Genomic DNA, 14,114 nt, shown 5'->3' with positions numbered 1-14,114 from the left:
CACACTTCACCAAATCCTACATCCCACGTCCCTCAAACCTTCCACACAGGGAGCACGCTCCATCATATCCTATATCCCGTGTCCCTCAAACCCCCCACTTGATCAAATCCTATACTCCATGTCCCTCAAACCCTCCATGTGAGGATCACACTTCACCAAATCCTATCTCCCATGTCCCTTAAACTTTCCTGTGGGGATCATACTTCTTCTTATCCCATGTCCCATGTCCCTCAAACCCTCCACAAAGGGAACCCACTCCATCATATCCAATACCCCATGTCCCTCAAACCCTCCACAAAGGGATCACACTTCTTCTTATTCTATATCCCATGTTCCTTAAACCTTCCACAGAAGGATCACACACAGAGGGATCAGATCCTATACTCCGTGTCCCTCAAACCCTCCACAGAGGGATCCCACTCCATCATATCCTATATCCCATGTCCCTTAAACCTTCCACATGGGATCCCACTCCATCAAATCCGATACCCCCATGTCCCTCAAACTCTCCACAAAGGGATCCCACTTCATCATACCCTATATCCCCTGTCCCTTAAACCTTCTACACAGGGATCACCCATGTCTCTCAAACCCTCCATGTGGGGATCACACTTCATCCCAAGTCCCTTAAACCTTCCACAGAGGGATCCCACTTGATCAAATCCTATACTCCATGTCCCTCAAACCCTCCATGTGAGGATCACGCTTCACCAAATCCTATCTCCCATGTTCCTTAAACTTTCCTGTGGGGATCACACTTCTTCTTATCCCATGTCCCTCAAACCCTCCACAGAGGGATCCCACTCCATCATATCCTATATCCCCTGTCCCTTAAACCTTCTACACAGGGATCACACTTCACCAAATCCTACATCCCACGTCCCTCAAACCTTCCACACAGGGAGCACGCTCCATCATATCCTATATCCCGTGTCCCTCAAACCCTTCCCACGGTCTGTGCCCTTCTGGGATGCAGCACCAGCTTGTGTTGATTAACGTACTCCAGACTCGTAAATCGAAGGAAGTGGATTTGGGGAAGAACTTTCCTGCCTCCAGTAAAACTTGCCTTTAAATTATTTAACGAGCTGCTTAAGCGACTCAGCCATTTTGCATGGAATTTGTCAAGGCTCCACTGGCTCAACCCAGCGCAATGTGACAGCCATACTTTTATTATGAGCAGCGTATTAATCTTGGAATAGTGCTATTTGTTTTCCTCTCTTACTTTTATGGTGCTTAAAAGCATGTATCTTCTGCTGAAAATCAATAACTAAAGCTATGAATAATAAAAAACACTGCAGTGAATGGCTCGTAGAGATCCTACGGATGGAAGTTGCAGCAGTAATGACTCTGTTTGCTATCCATTAAGTATGTGAACTCAGAAGAATTATGCAGATTATAATAGCTGTATCAACATAAGTATGTTTTGCTGATAGACTTTGCTGATTGGATCCACAGGATATAAGCCTGCTAATCCCTTGTGCAGAGGACCTGATTATGTTAGAGAGCTCTGCAGATTTGCAGATAGGAAGTTAAGGAACAATTAAAAAAAATGAAATGTTGGCTGTTGCGTGGGGTTTCTCAAAAAAACGCTAGGTTTGGGTTTATTTGTGAAGCAAACGTGGGTTTTCCCATGACTTTGGTGGAAGCCAAAAGCCCAGCTGTCACAATAGGACACAAAATGAATGACAGGCAGAAGCTGGGACGTCCAAGGTAAAAAAGGGGCAGTTTACTTCTCAACCTCGATATTTATAAAATTCCCAAAGTGACCCTGCATTGGAGGATGAAATTGCCACCTCTCCAACACCACTGGTCAAACCAACAGTCCATCAAATTTCTCCTCCTCCAGAAAGGAATGCAAAACAATCATTATTTACATGAAAAATGTGTGAGAACTCCATTGCAAAAATGTAAACATCAGAAGGCTTAGAAAAGTTAGAAGAACAGGGCAATACCCAACTGCAAGCTCAGGTGTAAATGTAATGTTTTATGTGCAATAAGTGTGAGTTGCCCTGTGCTGAGCATTAAATGTCCCAGCAGTGCTGCACAGAGAGGCCTGAGCAGTGATTTGGGGCTGGGAGGGGACCTCAGTGCCCCCGTGGTGGTGCTCAGCCAGGTGACCAAACCCTGATTGCACGTGGATGTTGGATGCTGCCATGGACCCCTCCTCCCTTCAGCTTTTCAGTGATGTGGCTGAAGCTCATAATGGAAGTGCAACGGGGAAAGAAAGAAAGAAAAAAAAAAAAACCCAACAAAAATCCCACCCTGTAATTAAAATAATCAGCTTGCTGCGCACTTGGCACAAGGTTAAACGTCACTGCAGTTCCGTGGGTGAAATTCTGCATGTGGGATCTGCCTATTAATATCACCTTGTTAATGCAGTGTGTCACCTCAGGAGGTGACAGTGCGTTCTCAGGAGGTGACCGTGAGCGCTCTTAAATGACAACACGCTCCACAAAACCTGCTTCCTTCTTCTTCTCACAATGTTCCAGCTCTCTTTGAGCTGGGCAAGCTGAGGCTGTGCCCCAGGGAAGTGATGGATCCTCTTTGCCTGGCTGGGCTTTTAATGGGGAGGTGTCTTGGTTTGGAAAGCCAGGTGTCTGATAAGGAAGGCAGGAGACTCCCCTGAAATGAAAAATTTAAACTCCCTCCCTCTGAATATTATAAATTTGAAATTAAGGGGCTCTCAGGCAAAAATATGGGAGCAGAAAATAACAGTTCTTTATTAGGGAAGAAAATAAAAAGATGAAATAAACAATGCAGTAAACTAAAACAACACTGACAGAGTCAGAACACAGCCTGACTGGTAGCAGTCCCATTGGAATTGTGGCTCAGCCCTCCTGCAGTGTCAGGTGAGGTTCTGCTGGAGCAGGGATCCTGTAGAAGGGTGTGCAGTCTTCCTCTGAAGATCCAGTGGAAGAAGAGGCAGCTGCTGTTCCTCTGGGAAATCCAGTGGAGAAGCTGTGCTGGTGTTCCAGAATCTCAGATTATATCCAGGTAGGAATGCTTGGCTCCTCCCTCTGGGCTCACATCTCCCAATGGGATGCTGCAGTTCTTATCAGCCATGCAGTGACATACCACAGCCTGTTATCAGCAGATGTCTTATCAGCCATGCAGGGACATTCCACAGCCTGTTATCAGCAGATGTCCCCTGGACGGAGGAGTGGGTGTGGAAGAGATAAGGAAAACTGCCCACTGAACAGAAGACAACTGCCACAGAGATGGCAAACAGAATACAAATTGCTTGGCAATCCAAGACACTCAAGAGCTGTGTCCAGGTGTGGCTCCTCACTGGAAGAGAGACACTGAGGGGTGGGAGTGTGTTCAGGGATGGGGAAGGGTTGGGAGAATCAGTTCTGTGAGGAGAGGCTGGGGGGCTCAGCCTGCAGAAAATGGGGCTCAGGGGGCACCTCCTCACTCTCTACAACTCCCTGAGGAGGGGGCAGCCAGGCAGGGGTCAGGCTCTGCTCCCAGGAACAGGGACAGCACAAGGGGAAATGCCTCAAGTTGCACCAGGAGAAGTTTAGTTTGGATATCAGGAGGAATTTCTTCATGGAAAGGGTTGTTAGACATTGGAAGGGGCTGCCCAGGGAGGTCTGGAGTGCCCATCCCTGGAGGTGTCCAAGGAAGGCCTGGAGGTGGCACTCAGAGCTCTGGGCTGGGGACAAGGAGGTGATTTGGCACAGCTTGGACTCGATCTTGGAGGGCTTTTCCAACCTCAGTGATTCTGTGAAGATGCCTTCCTTTGCAGCAGCTGTGCCATTCCTGTTCCCTGGGATGCACAGCCACGTGTAAGGTGTGGCAATCCCCCATCCCTGCACTCCCTGGCCCTGTCCTTCCTTGAGGACTCTGATCCTGAGCTCCTGGTGCCTGGCAAACACCTCGTCTCCCCTCTGCCTTTTCCATCAGTGTCTGGAGAGACCTTGGCAGCTGCAGGAATAAGTGGAAAGGACTCAGCAGAAGAAGATCCCCCAGTCAGCAGAGAGAAATACAAAATAGAAATATGTTTGGTTTTTTTGAGTCATGAAAACACCTTTCCACCAGAATATATTTTCCAGCACCCCTGCTCCATGCTGAGGGAGGGGGAGCAGCATCACAGCTTGTCAGACTTTTGGGGATTGCAGTGGGAACTTCTGCTCAGTGAACTGGATGAGTCTGTGACAGTGTTTGCTGCAAAATTCCTTTGTTTTTCAGGACAAATCAGCCCTGGGATGAGTGGCTTCAGCTGTCTCTCGTGCAAGGGAGGTTTGCAGCTGGCAGTGCTACCTGGAGTAGACCTTTAGACCTTGGTTCCCACTCAGCTTGAATTTTGCCTCAACTATGGCCAAAGGAAGGAAATCCATAGCTTTATGGTGCTTCAGGATCCACAGGACAATCATTTATAGCTTGAATTCCATCTGGGATGTGCATGCACTTAATTCTGGTGGGGGAACTCCAAGAAGGGAGCTGTGTCTGTGTTACAACATCAACCATAGAGTTGCCCTCATCTTTTCCATTCAGCAAGAGTGGAAGAGCAACGCTATGGATTGGGTTAGATGAGGAATTTATAATCAATACTGGTAATTTAGTGGCTGGAGAACCCATTTTGCTTCATGCCACGGAGGTGTTGCCTCATGCAGCAGCCTGCCCTACCCCAACTAGCATCTCATTAGCAAATAAAATTGTTATTTTCGGGCTAATGCTGTGAGTTAATGTGATGTGAGCGTCGCCAAACCCCAAACGTGCCGCATGCAGAGCGGGGCGAGCTGCAGTGATGAATGTCATGCAAAACTCAGAGGCACTAATTGAAGGTGGTTTCAACAGAATATTCAATTAATGCTCTCTGCGTCGCAGACAGTCTGGAAAAGGAGCTGTTTTCTCCCGAGGATCTGTGTTACTGTGCAACAAACAGATGAAAATGAACCGTTTTACGGCCTTCTAATTGAAAGTCGATGCACCAGTTTTATTAAAATTTTCATGGTGGGGGGAACTGGATGCCCCAAGGGCCCAGTAACAGGATGAATAAGCTCCCTCTCCTCTGCTGCCTCACATCCAGCCTCGGGCAGAAGCGAGTGGAAATAAATTCCTGAGAAATCCCTGGTGGGATCTGTGGCCTCGGCATCTCTTGTGTGCGTGGATCCATTTTCTGTGTCCTCTGCAGGATCCTGGGAACATTGCTATGTGGGGACTGGTGGGTAAGGAGAAGGAAAAGGCTTTTCCCATCATTTTTTTGAGGCAAAAAAATTTGATTTTTTTTCCAGCTTTGAGTCTTTTTCTCTCTTTCTTGGTGCCATGGTGCCACATTTTGAGGAGTTGAATCTTATTCAGGAGTATGGAGCTTCCCTGCTCTTCCCTATCACCTCTCCGGGGCAGACTGTCCCTTAGTGTGGGGAAGGAAATAATTAAATGGGGAATAAAATAATTAAATGAACATTTTTCTGGTGGTTTTTTTTTTTTTTTTTTCTCCTCATGTCACCCTGTTCCTCTGTATTTTCCAGCCAGTGCAACTCTTCCCAGCCTGTCTGAGGAACCATGGATGTTCCTGAGGATGTGACTGGGAGGAACATTTTTCTGGTGTTTGTTTTTTTTTTTCTCCTCATGTCACCCTGTTCCTCTGTATTTTCCAGCCTGTGCAACTCTTCCCAGCCTGTCTGAGGAACCATGGATGTTCCTGAGGATGTGACTGGGAGTGATTTGTTTCCTCCCTCTATCATTTTAACAGCTCCTCTCTTGCCTGATCTATCCATTTCCAAAGGTTATTGGCAGGGATTTGTGATATATTTTAAGCAAAATGCCTGGACCTGTGTGGTTGCAACTTCTGGGTGCTGGGAGGCAGCAAAAGGAAGATGTTTTCCATGCAGCTTCTGAAAATCCGTGAGCTTGATGAATGGTAGCTGTTATCTGAGCCATTCCATGGGGCTTCATCTGACTATTAATTTATATTCTCGCCCCCAATGATGATTTAGCTATTTTAAAGCCTTATTTATGATGAGTCCCTATCCCCATTTTGTCATGGTGATGTTGTTGTGACAATGGGAATTTACAGTTCTTCCTGACAAGAGCCTGCAAGCCAACCGGCTGGACATTTTTTGTATTCCTACAGGCCTAATTTGTAACATAAAGCACTTAATAATTGTTATTAATGAACCTGCTGTGGTCGGTCTATAGACCCAGCTGGAAATCACATCTGCCATCAGATTTGCAGCAAACTCTTGAGGAGTTGAGGGAGGTGTGAGCAGCCAATGTGGTGCCCGAGGATCAGCGGGAGCTGTGCTTGGCCTTTGTTTTTTTTGGGGCGAATCCTGGAAATTTAAAAATCTGAACGGCTGCTGCATGAGGAATGGAGGATCATAATCATGAGGATTAAAACCCCAGCTGCTGGTTTCTTAGGGACAGGGTTGCTGGGACAATTAAATCCGTGCTGATAAACAATTGCTGGGGACTTTAGTAAACATCCTTAGGGAATTTCAGACCCATTCCTCATTTGAACAGAAAGCAGCCAAGATTTTTACAGCCAGTCAGGGATTTCTGACCAGTTCCAGTCTTGGATATCCAACCTGGGATGGAAAGATAACAGATGCTTCTCATTTATCCCCATCTCTCCCGCTCGGTTGCGTGTGACCTTGAGAAAGGTGTTTAATCTTCATTCCTGGCTGGAATAAGGTGATGTTGTATTCCTTTGGGTTATGGCCAAAATAGTGTAAAGGTACAGGCAGCACAGGCTTTACTGGTATTTTCTTTGATTAAACCTTGCAAATCTCATTCCTGGTAGTCCCTCCTGCTTCAGGATGTTCGCTGACTTGGGGTAACGGGCTCGGCTCTGAGTGGAAGCATCTTCATTACAAACAGCAAATTAAAACGTTGTTTGGAAGTGCACAGATGCTTTCGAGCCATGATGTCAGTAATTAGATGACTTCAGAGGGTTTAATCATCTGAGCACCCCCCAGCTAAGCCCTCCTTTCCCAATCCACATCCCCGTGCCTTGACCACGCTGCTGGAAACGAGGTAATCCTTTGAAGTATCACGAGCAGATCTTGGTGAGGAGGATATTTTGCATAATTGGTTTCTGACAAGGCCTAAAATACTATTTAGAGTTACATGGCTGAGTGTTAATTTATGCCTGCTCTCCTCGGCGTAACTTCGTTACACGAAATGTTATTTATGATGCTGGCTCAGATCTATTGTGTGTTGGTGAGAGTGCTGGGATAATGGAGATGTATCGCTCGTTGTGGCAAGAAGCTATAAAAGAAATGGGTAGATGCTTCTCTGCAGTTATGGACTTAATTTTTTAATGTGAGCTATGGTAGCGATTGAGAGTGATGTGATCTGGTAGTCAATGGGATGCAGGATGGCAGAGGGCTTTTATTCTTCTTTTTTTGGGAGGAATAACTTTCTTCTTGGAGGTGTTTGTGAGCCTTGTCACTTCTACCAGCATTCGAAGTGATTTGAAATCAAAATAGTGGGTATTGACACATCACTGCTTTGTTTCTCTTTAATTAAATGTGAGAATTATACTTAAGCTTAAATCATATGAAAATTTAGTCCTGTATATTTAATATGATACAACAGCCTAGAAGAGGTGAATAAATGGTGTTTTGCTGTCATCAATTTGATGCTTCTTGACTACTTCAAGCACTTCCACTTGATGAAAAGGGTGACTCTATCCTCATCCAATTTTGAAATACATTTGAAACACATTTTTATGCCCTTCCACTAGTGAAATTCCGTCTTCAGCTGTGAGTTTTGGTGGTGGTGGCTTTGATTTGAATGGGAGTGAAAAGCTGCATTTCCTCACTCCTTTAAAACATTACAGGCAGGAACATATCTTGGGTTTGCATTACCTTATTTATGTCTTTGTTGCAAAAGAACAACAGGGAAACAATTGAGGGAAAACAAGACTGAGGTTAAAGTTGTTTTGAAACAATGCAAATAGCGGATTTGAGGAGTATCAAAGCAGGATGATTCAAAGTTGTCAGATGTGATTTTTTTCTACCTCTTCTGTGAAATGAAATTTCTGCAGAAAAAGACCTGACTCCGCAAAGTGCTTCTCTTCCAACAAATCTCATTTCTCTGACGGAAAGTGGTTCCATCCCAGCTGTTTTCAGTCAAACTCGCAACATAGCCTTTCCTGGGCCAGATTTATTCCTTTGCTCGACATGTTTCCTTGTAATCGAGACATCCCCAAAGCTCTGGGAAAGGAATCAAAACAGCTCCGGGTACTTCAAAGGGTGGAAGTCGCTCTAGCACGTCGTGTTAGATGTCCTGCCACAACTAATCCTGTGTGTGATGTGACCCCTTTCCAGGTGTCCCTGCCTCTCTCAAAGACCTTGAAAAGAGCCCTGATAGACTGAACTCAACTCCTGCTTAAATCACCTGCCTATGCCTCTGTCCCTGTGAAAATGCAGGGGACTGAGGGATATGAAAGGCAAACGAGGCAGATGAAATGAGAAACGAGGGGAAAGCAGGAAACACGCACGGGCAGGGAAGGCGTGAGTGAGAGGGAGAGAGAAAAGGCTTCACTGTGAAAGGTAAAAGCCAGTATGAAACAATCAGGCTGGACATAAAGCCAACAATTTACCGAGAGTCCTGCCGCAGTAAATCATAGCTGAGCTCCTTCTGATGTCTCGTGCTGATGTGAGCAGAGGGAGCTCGGGATGGGGAGCAAAGGAAAGCAGGAGCAGGAACATGGAGAGGGAGGGTGTGTGGGCTGGGTATGTGTAAAACACATCTCTCCAGCCTGGAGAAGGTACTGAGGTCAGACCCCATCCAGGCCTGCAACTTTCTCCTGCTCTCTGGGACAGGGACAGGACCAGAGGGAGTTGGCTGGAGCTGTGCCCAAGTTGGATTTTGGGAAAGACTCTTCCCCCAGAGGGTGCTGGCACTGCCCAGGCTCCCAGGGAATGGGCACGGCCCCGAGGCTGCCAGAGCTCCAGGAGCCTTTGGACAGCGCTCCAGGGATGGACAGGGTGGGGTTGTTGGGGGGTCTGTGCAGGGCCAGGGTTGGACTCAATCCTTGCAGGTCCCTTCCCCTTCAGGATATTCTATAATTCTATGAAAACGATGTCTCATCCTGGCTTGTTTCATAAAAGGCAGATGATCAGTTTCATTGGACAGCCTGGAGAATGCAGTGAAACTGCTCGTTCTTGGCTTCCCCATGGGCTTTCCTGCAAAGCCATTAATTCCTGGGAGCTCCTTGAGGGAGTAAAATCCCACCTGTGTTTCAGTTCATTGAGGCTTAGAGTAACACCCATCAGAAATGGAAGGAAGCTATTGTTTAGCCTTGAAATCCCTAAATGATGCAGAGAATCCTTGTTAATATTCTCTTGGAAGGCTGTTTGTGATGATTCTTCACTTTTCACATTGCATTTAAAAATTTTTCTTTAAGGGCTATCACTTAAAATATTCTTTGCAATTATGGTTGTTAAAAAAAACCCACCACAACTTAAAATCCCCAAGGTCAAAGCAGTCTCTTCTTTATATGGCTCACAATAAATTACTTGAAGTCTATTCATAGCATAGGGAAGACCTTTTTATGTAGAAAGGATCATTATAGAGTTGCCAGGTCGTTAATTACATTGGGTTCTTCTGCTTGCTATGTGAGTCATTTCCTTGAAGCAGCGAAGATCCTGGTGAGAGATAATGCAGTAAAAAGTGCATTAAAATGCCTCAAATGTCCTTTTGCTCATATCTGTACATCAGTCAGAACGACAACTGATTCCAAAAGGGCACCGCCAATTTAAATCAATAATTTTTTACTGGTGTGGCTGTGACCCGTAGAGATATTGGGAGTCAAGGCAGGGGGCTGGTAGCACATCGTTGTTGATGCTCAAAGTATTAAAGTTTAATAGACTCTCCAGTCCTGCCCTGGCTGTCTGTCACTTGGTGCAAATCCAGAGTCACTGCCAATGGAGAAATGCAGGTGCAGGAGCAGAATCTTACCCTCGGTGCCTTGTTTACCAGTCCAACCACCTGCTTGAGGAGATAAAGCAGCTGCTATCTCTGCAGCTTTAAATGTGACATTCAGCCAGTTAGATGCCGGGTCCCCTCATCACTTGAGATGCTTGTTGATTTTTCTTAAATGTCAGAAGAGTTTTCAAACACGATTTGAATGCGGCTGCCAGGCTTTGGTGGCAGCGCTGTCACCTCCTGCATGGCTCTCCCACAAGGTCCTCTCAGTGTGTGGGTGTTGATTAAAATGTTGGAATGAGGGGAAATTAGCCCCTTTTTTACCTACAGGAAGAAAGTTTTTGCTGTGATTTACCTCCCTTACCCTGTCCCTTTCCATAGACATTGGGGTGGGGCTGGGCTGTTCCCACCCTGTTTTCCTTCAATCCCATGATGGTCAGAGATGGGCCAGTAAATAAGTGCAGTCTGGCTTTTCCTGAGGTGTTTTTTTTTTTTTTTTAATGAAATATTTTGCAAGGGAAAACTCAGATATTTGTCTCTAAGTTTTTCTCCTCCACTTCATTCCCCCAACTCTCTTCCACTTGCCTTGGAGATGATGGCATCACTTGGTGGTGATGGCATCAGGAGGAAGAGGAGGTTTCATCTTTCAGTCCTGCTTCCCAGAGGGATCCCTCATGTTTACGGGGAGAAGGAGATGAGGGAAAGCCCTTGGAAGGTGTCAGCTCTGGCTCTGCCTGCTCTCTGTTCAGCTCAGGTGTCCCTCTAAGCCTGTGCAGAGGCACAGACTGTCAGACACTAATTCTGGTTGGAATAAAAAACAAGTACCAGCTCATCCAAGCAGATCCAAGGGTCAGACCATGCAAGGTGAATCCATTCTGGGTTTGGTTCCCATGATTTTTTGGCTGTGTAAGGTGGTTCCAGGTAAAGCCAGGCGGGACTGGCTCCTGCTGCCTCCATTGGCTCAGAACAAGGTGGGTTGTGGCTGGGAAGGCCATCCATGCCCTCCCAAGGTCTCCAAGCCCCAGTGGCTTGTCAAACCCTCAGCAGGTCTTTGAACCTGGAGGGGAAACATCCTCTGCATTGGAGGGACCTTTGCCATCATCACTGTGGCTCTTTAGGACAATTGACACTTTGGATTATTGAGGTTTTCAGAACATGGAGCTGCTCTAAACCAGCTTTGTCAGATGGAGATCACCCCAAAGCTGGAAAATGGCGTTTTTTCCAAAGCTGTGGAGACAGAAGTGTTCAAGGGCAGCCTGGACAGGGCTTGGAGCAATTTGTTCTAGTGGGGGGTGTCACAGCCATGGCAAGGGGTTGCAATGAGGTTTTTGGGGTCACTCCCAACCCAGACCCTTCTGGGCTTCTATGACGTGGGTTGTGAAGAAGAGGAGGAAGAAGCGCGCAGCCACAGAACCCTGGGCACAGCTTTCTGCAGGTTGAGCAGCATTTTCAGCACTCAGAGAGTCTGGCAGGAAATTTGCTCTCCCCTTTTGAAGGAGCCAGGGTGGCCGTGGGGCAGGACAAATGCGCTGTGTCTAATCATGAGCTCAAAGCCTTCACTATCAAACCTTCAGCCTTTCACAGCCTAATTACAACTTGCCTGGTGCATTGGTTACGACGAGCAATGAAGATATAATCACTGCTGTTATTTGTCCTTTCCTGGCTGCAGCTGTTAAAACAATTCCTCCTTCATAGCCCAGACAATTTCATGGCTTTAATGTGTCCCCACCGCTCCCCGGTCCTGGGTGTGAGGAGCCATGCACCAGAATCTCCATGAAAGCAGCCTATTTCCTGCGTGAAGCCCGTGAAATTGGGGAAGATAATATTTTCAGAGCTGCTGGTACCCTGATTGCATGTTTGTTTGAAATGACAGTTTATGTTGTCTCTCTCTTTCATTAGGGAGGTTCAGCGATCGCGATGTTATTAACTAACAACAGCACTCGCTGCATATAAACATGATTCTGCAGAGACACTCCAAGGAGCACTTGAAGGCAGAGGGGAGGGAGATGGAGAAGGGAGAGAGATGTGATGTTTCTTGCTTTTTTTCTTTTTTTTTCCTTTCCATAAGAGGGAAGGTTTGGAAGAGATTTTTAACTTGATTGGAAGCTTAGAAGAGTTTCATTTTGTGCTGAAAGCCCTGACAGCAAACAGGAAGAGTAGCACTGGCTCCAGGGTGGGATGTCTGGCATTCCTGCAGTGCTGGGCTCTTCCAGGGCTTCAGGCAGAACACTGGGGAGCTCCTTTCTGTACAGCCCAGTGTCTTACAGACGGGTCTGAAACAGACAGATGTCTTTCCATCTCCAAATGCTTGATCTTGCCGCCTTGGCTGCTCCTACCACACATCAATCCATACACTAAAATTACACGGTCATGTAACAATGACACGTTAACAATTTGCATTACAGCAAATTCTATAAAAACAGGTGTTTCCCCAGACTTGGATGGGTTGGAAAATTCAGTGGTTTGTATTGATGCAGGGCAACCCCAGCGTAGGGAATAATGTGCTCTGACTCCATGATTTCAGAAGGCTGAACAATTGCTTCATAAAGCTAGGTTACATTATACTAATACTACACTATATTAAAGAGATACTATTCTAAAAAGATTCTATACTAAAGAAAAACCTGTGACTGTCTCAGACACAGCTTTGACCCAATTGGTCAATCAGTCCAGACAACCATCACTGGTCCAATTAACAAATCACTCTCGGTCAACAATCTCCATAACAGCTAGGTTACATTACACTAATACTATACTATATTAAAGAGATACTATTCTAAAAAGATTCTATACTAAAGAAAAACCTGTGACTGTCTCAGACACAGCTTTGACCCAATTGGTCAATCAGTCCAGACAACCATCACTGGTCCAATTAACAAATCACTCTCGGTCAACAATCTCCATAACACATTCCACATGTGTCAAACAACAGGCGCAGCAAGTAGAGACAAGAATTGTTTTCCTTCTCTCTCTGAGCTTTCTCACTGCCTTCCCCAGGAAAAATCCTGGGGGAGAGAATTATGTCTCTCTCTGTTCAGAGAATGTGAATACCACAGGTTTTCTCTTGAAAGACCTTCTAAAACTTTTTGGGGAAAAAAAAATCTGGTTCCAGACCCTCTAACACAGTGGATGGTCTGCTTTATCACAATTTTTTCACAACAGAAAGTAGCAAAACCTGTATTATGTCTCACTTTCCTGCCTAATTTATTTTTCCCCTGTGTCATCAGTTTGGACAGAACCAGGTGTCATTCTCCATGAGGGTGGGAAATGAGGGTCTTGTGTTGCCTGAGCAGATCCTTTCCAGCTTTGAGCTGCACCCAAGGTTCCGTGCTGCAGCTGTATCCACCTCCCAGTGTCTGCAGCATCTCCTGGAGTGGATCCTTCCTCCTCTCCCAGCTCCAGCTCAGCGTCAGGCAAACGCTGTCACTTAATTACCAGCCCGTGACTCCATCCCAGCAGTCCCTGTCCAAAGGCTCATCGCAGTCCTGACAGCTCCTGTGACAACTCCTGTGACAAGGCTGCTCTGCCAGGGGAGCCAGGGCTGCAGGATTGTCTTCTCTTGATGCAATTTAGAGCTGGGGATCCGTGTGGGCTAATGAAACTGTTGCTGGGGGGAGGCAAAGGAAGCACACAGCCTTTCAGATTTCGTAAGGATGTTATTGGATGATGAGTGGCTGGAATTTTCATGGGCAGAGGCTTCTGCAGCTAAAATATCCCACTCAAAATTCCAGCAGCACCTCAGAACATCCCTGCTCAAGGCTTGCTGTGCAACTTAGGGTGACTGGACTGTAAAAATAGCATTTTCCCCAGGGTCTCCTGGGCTCCATGTGGAAAAGAGCATCATCTGGGGCTGATAGTGAGGATGGAACAGCTCAGCTGTGGCATTTGCCCTTGGCAATAGCAGAAAGGCAGCTCTGGCTGTGGGGCTGAGTGGTGGGATCTGTGGTTGTTCCATTCCTTGCTGGGAGAAGAGGAGCTGGTTGCCCTGTCAGGACTGGGGCTCACTGCCCCTAAATCTGTGCTGTGTGATGGAGGAAGAAGATAAATCAGTTTAGTGTGTGCACCAGCACCCAACCTGCATGCTGGATGTGCTGCTGATTTCCCATGCTGCTGGTGCTGCCTCTTATTAAACATAAATAGCTGTGAAATGGACCTAGGGAGAGGCAGGGGGGGCAGATCTATCCTGAGCTATGAACTTGCTTAAAATGAAGCCAGGCAAGTTGTTTATAGCC

Source organism: Passer montanus, unplaced genomic scaffold (assembly GCF_014805655.1).
Source record: "Passer montanus isolate IOZ18808 unplaced genomic scaffold, ASM1480565v1 scaffold47, whole genome shotgun sequence".
Lineage (NCBI taxonomy): Eukaryota > Metazoa > Chordata > Aves > Passeriformes > Passeridae > Passer > Passer montanus.
This window is presented reverse-complemented; position numbering follows the sequence as displayed.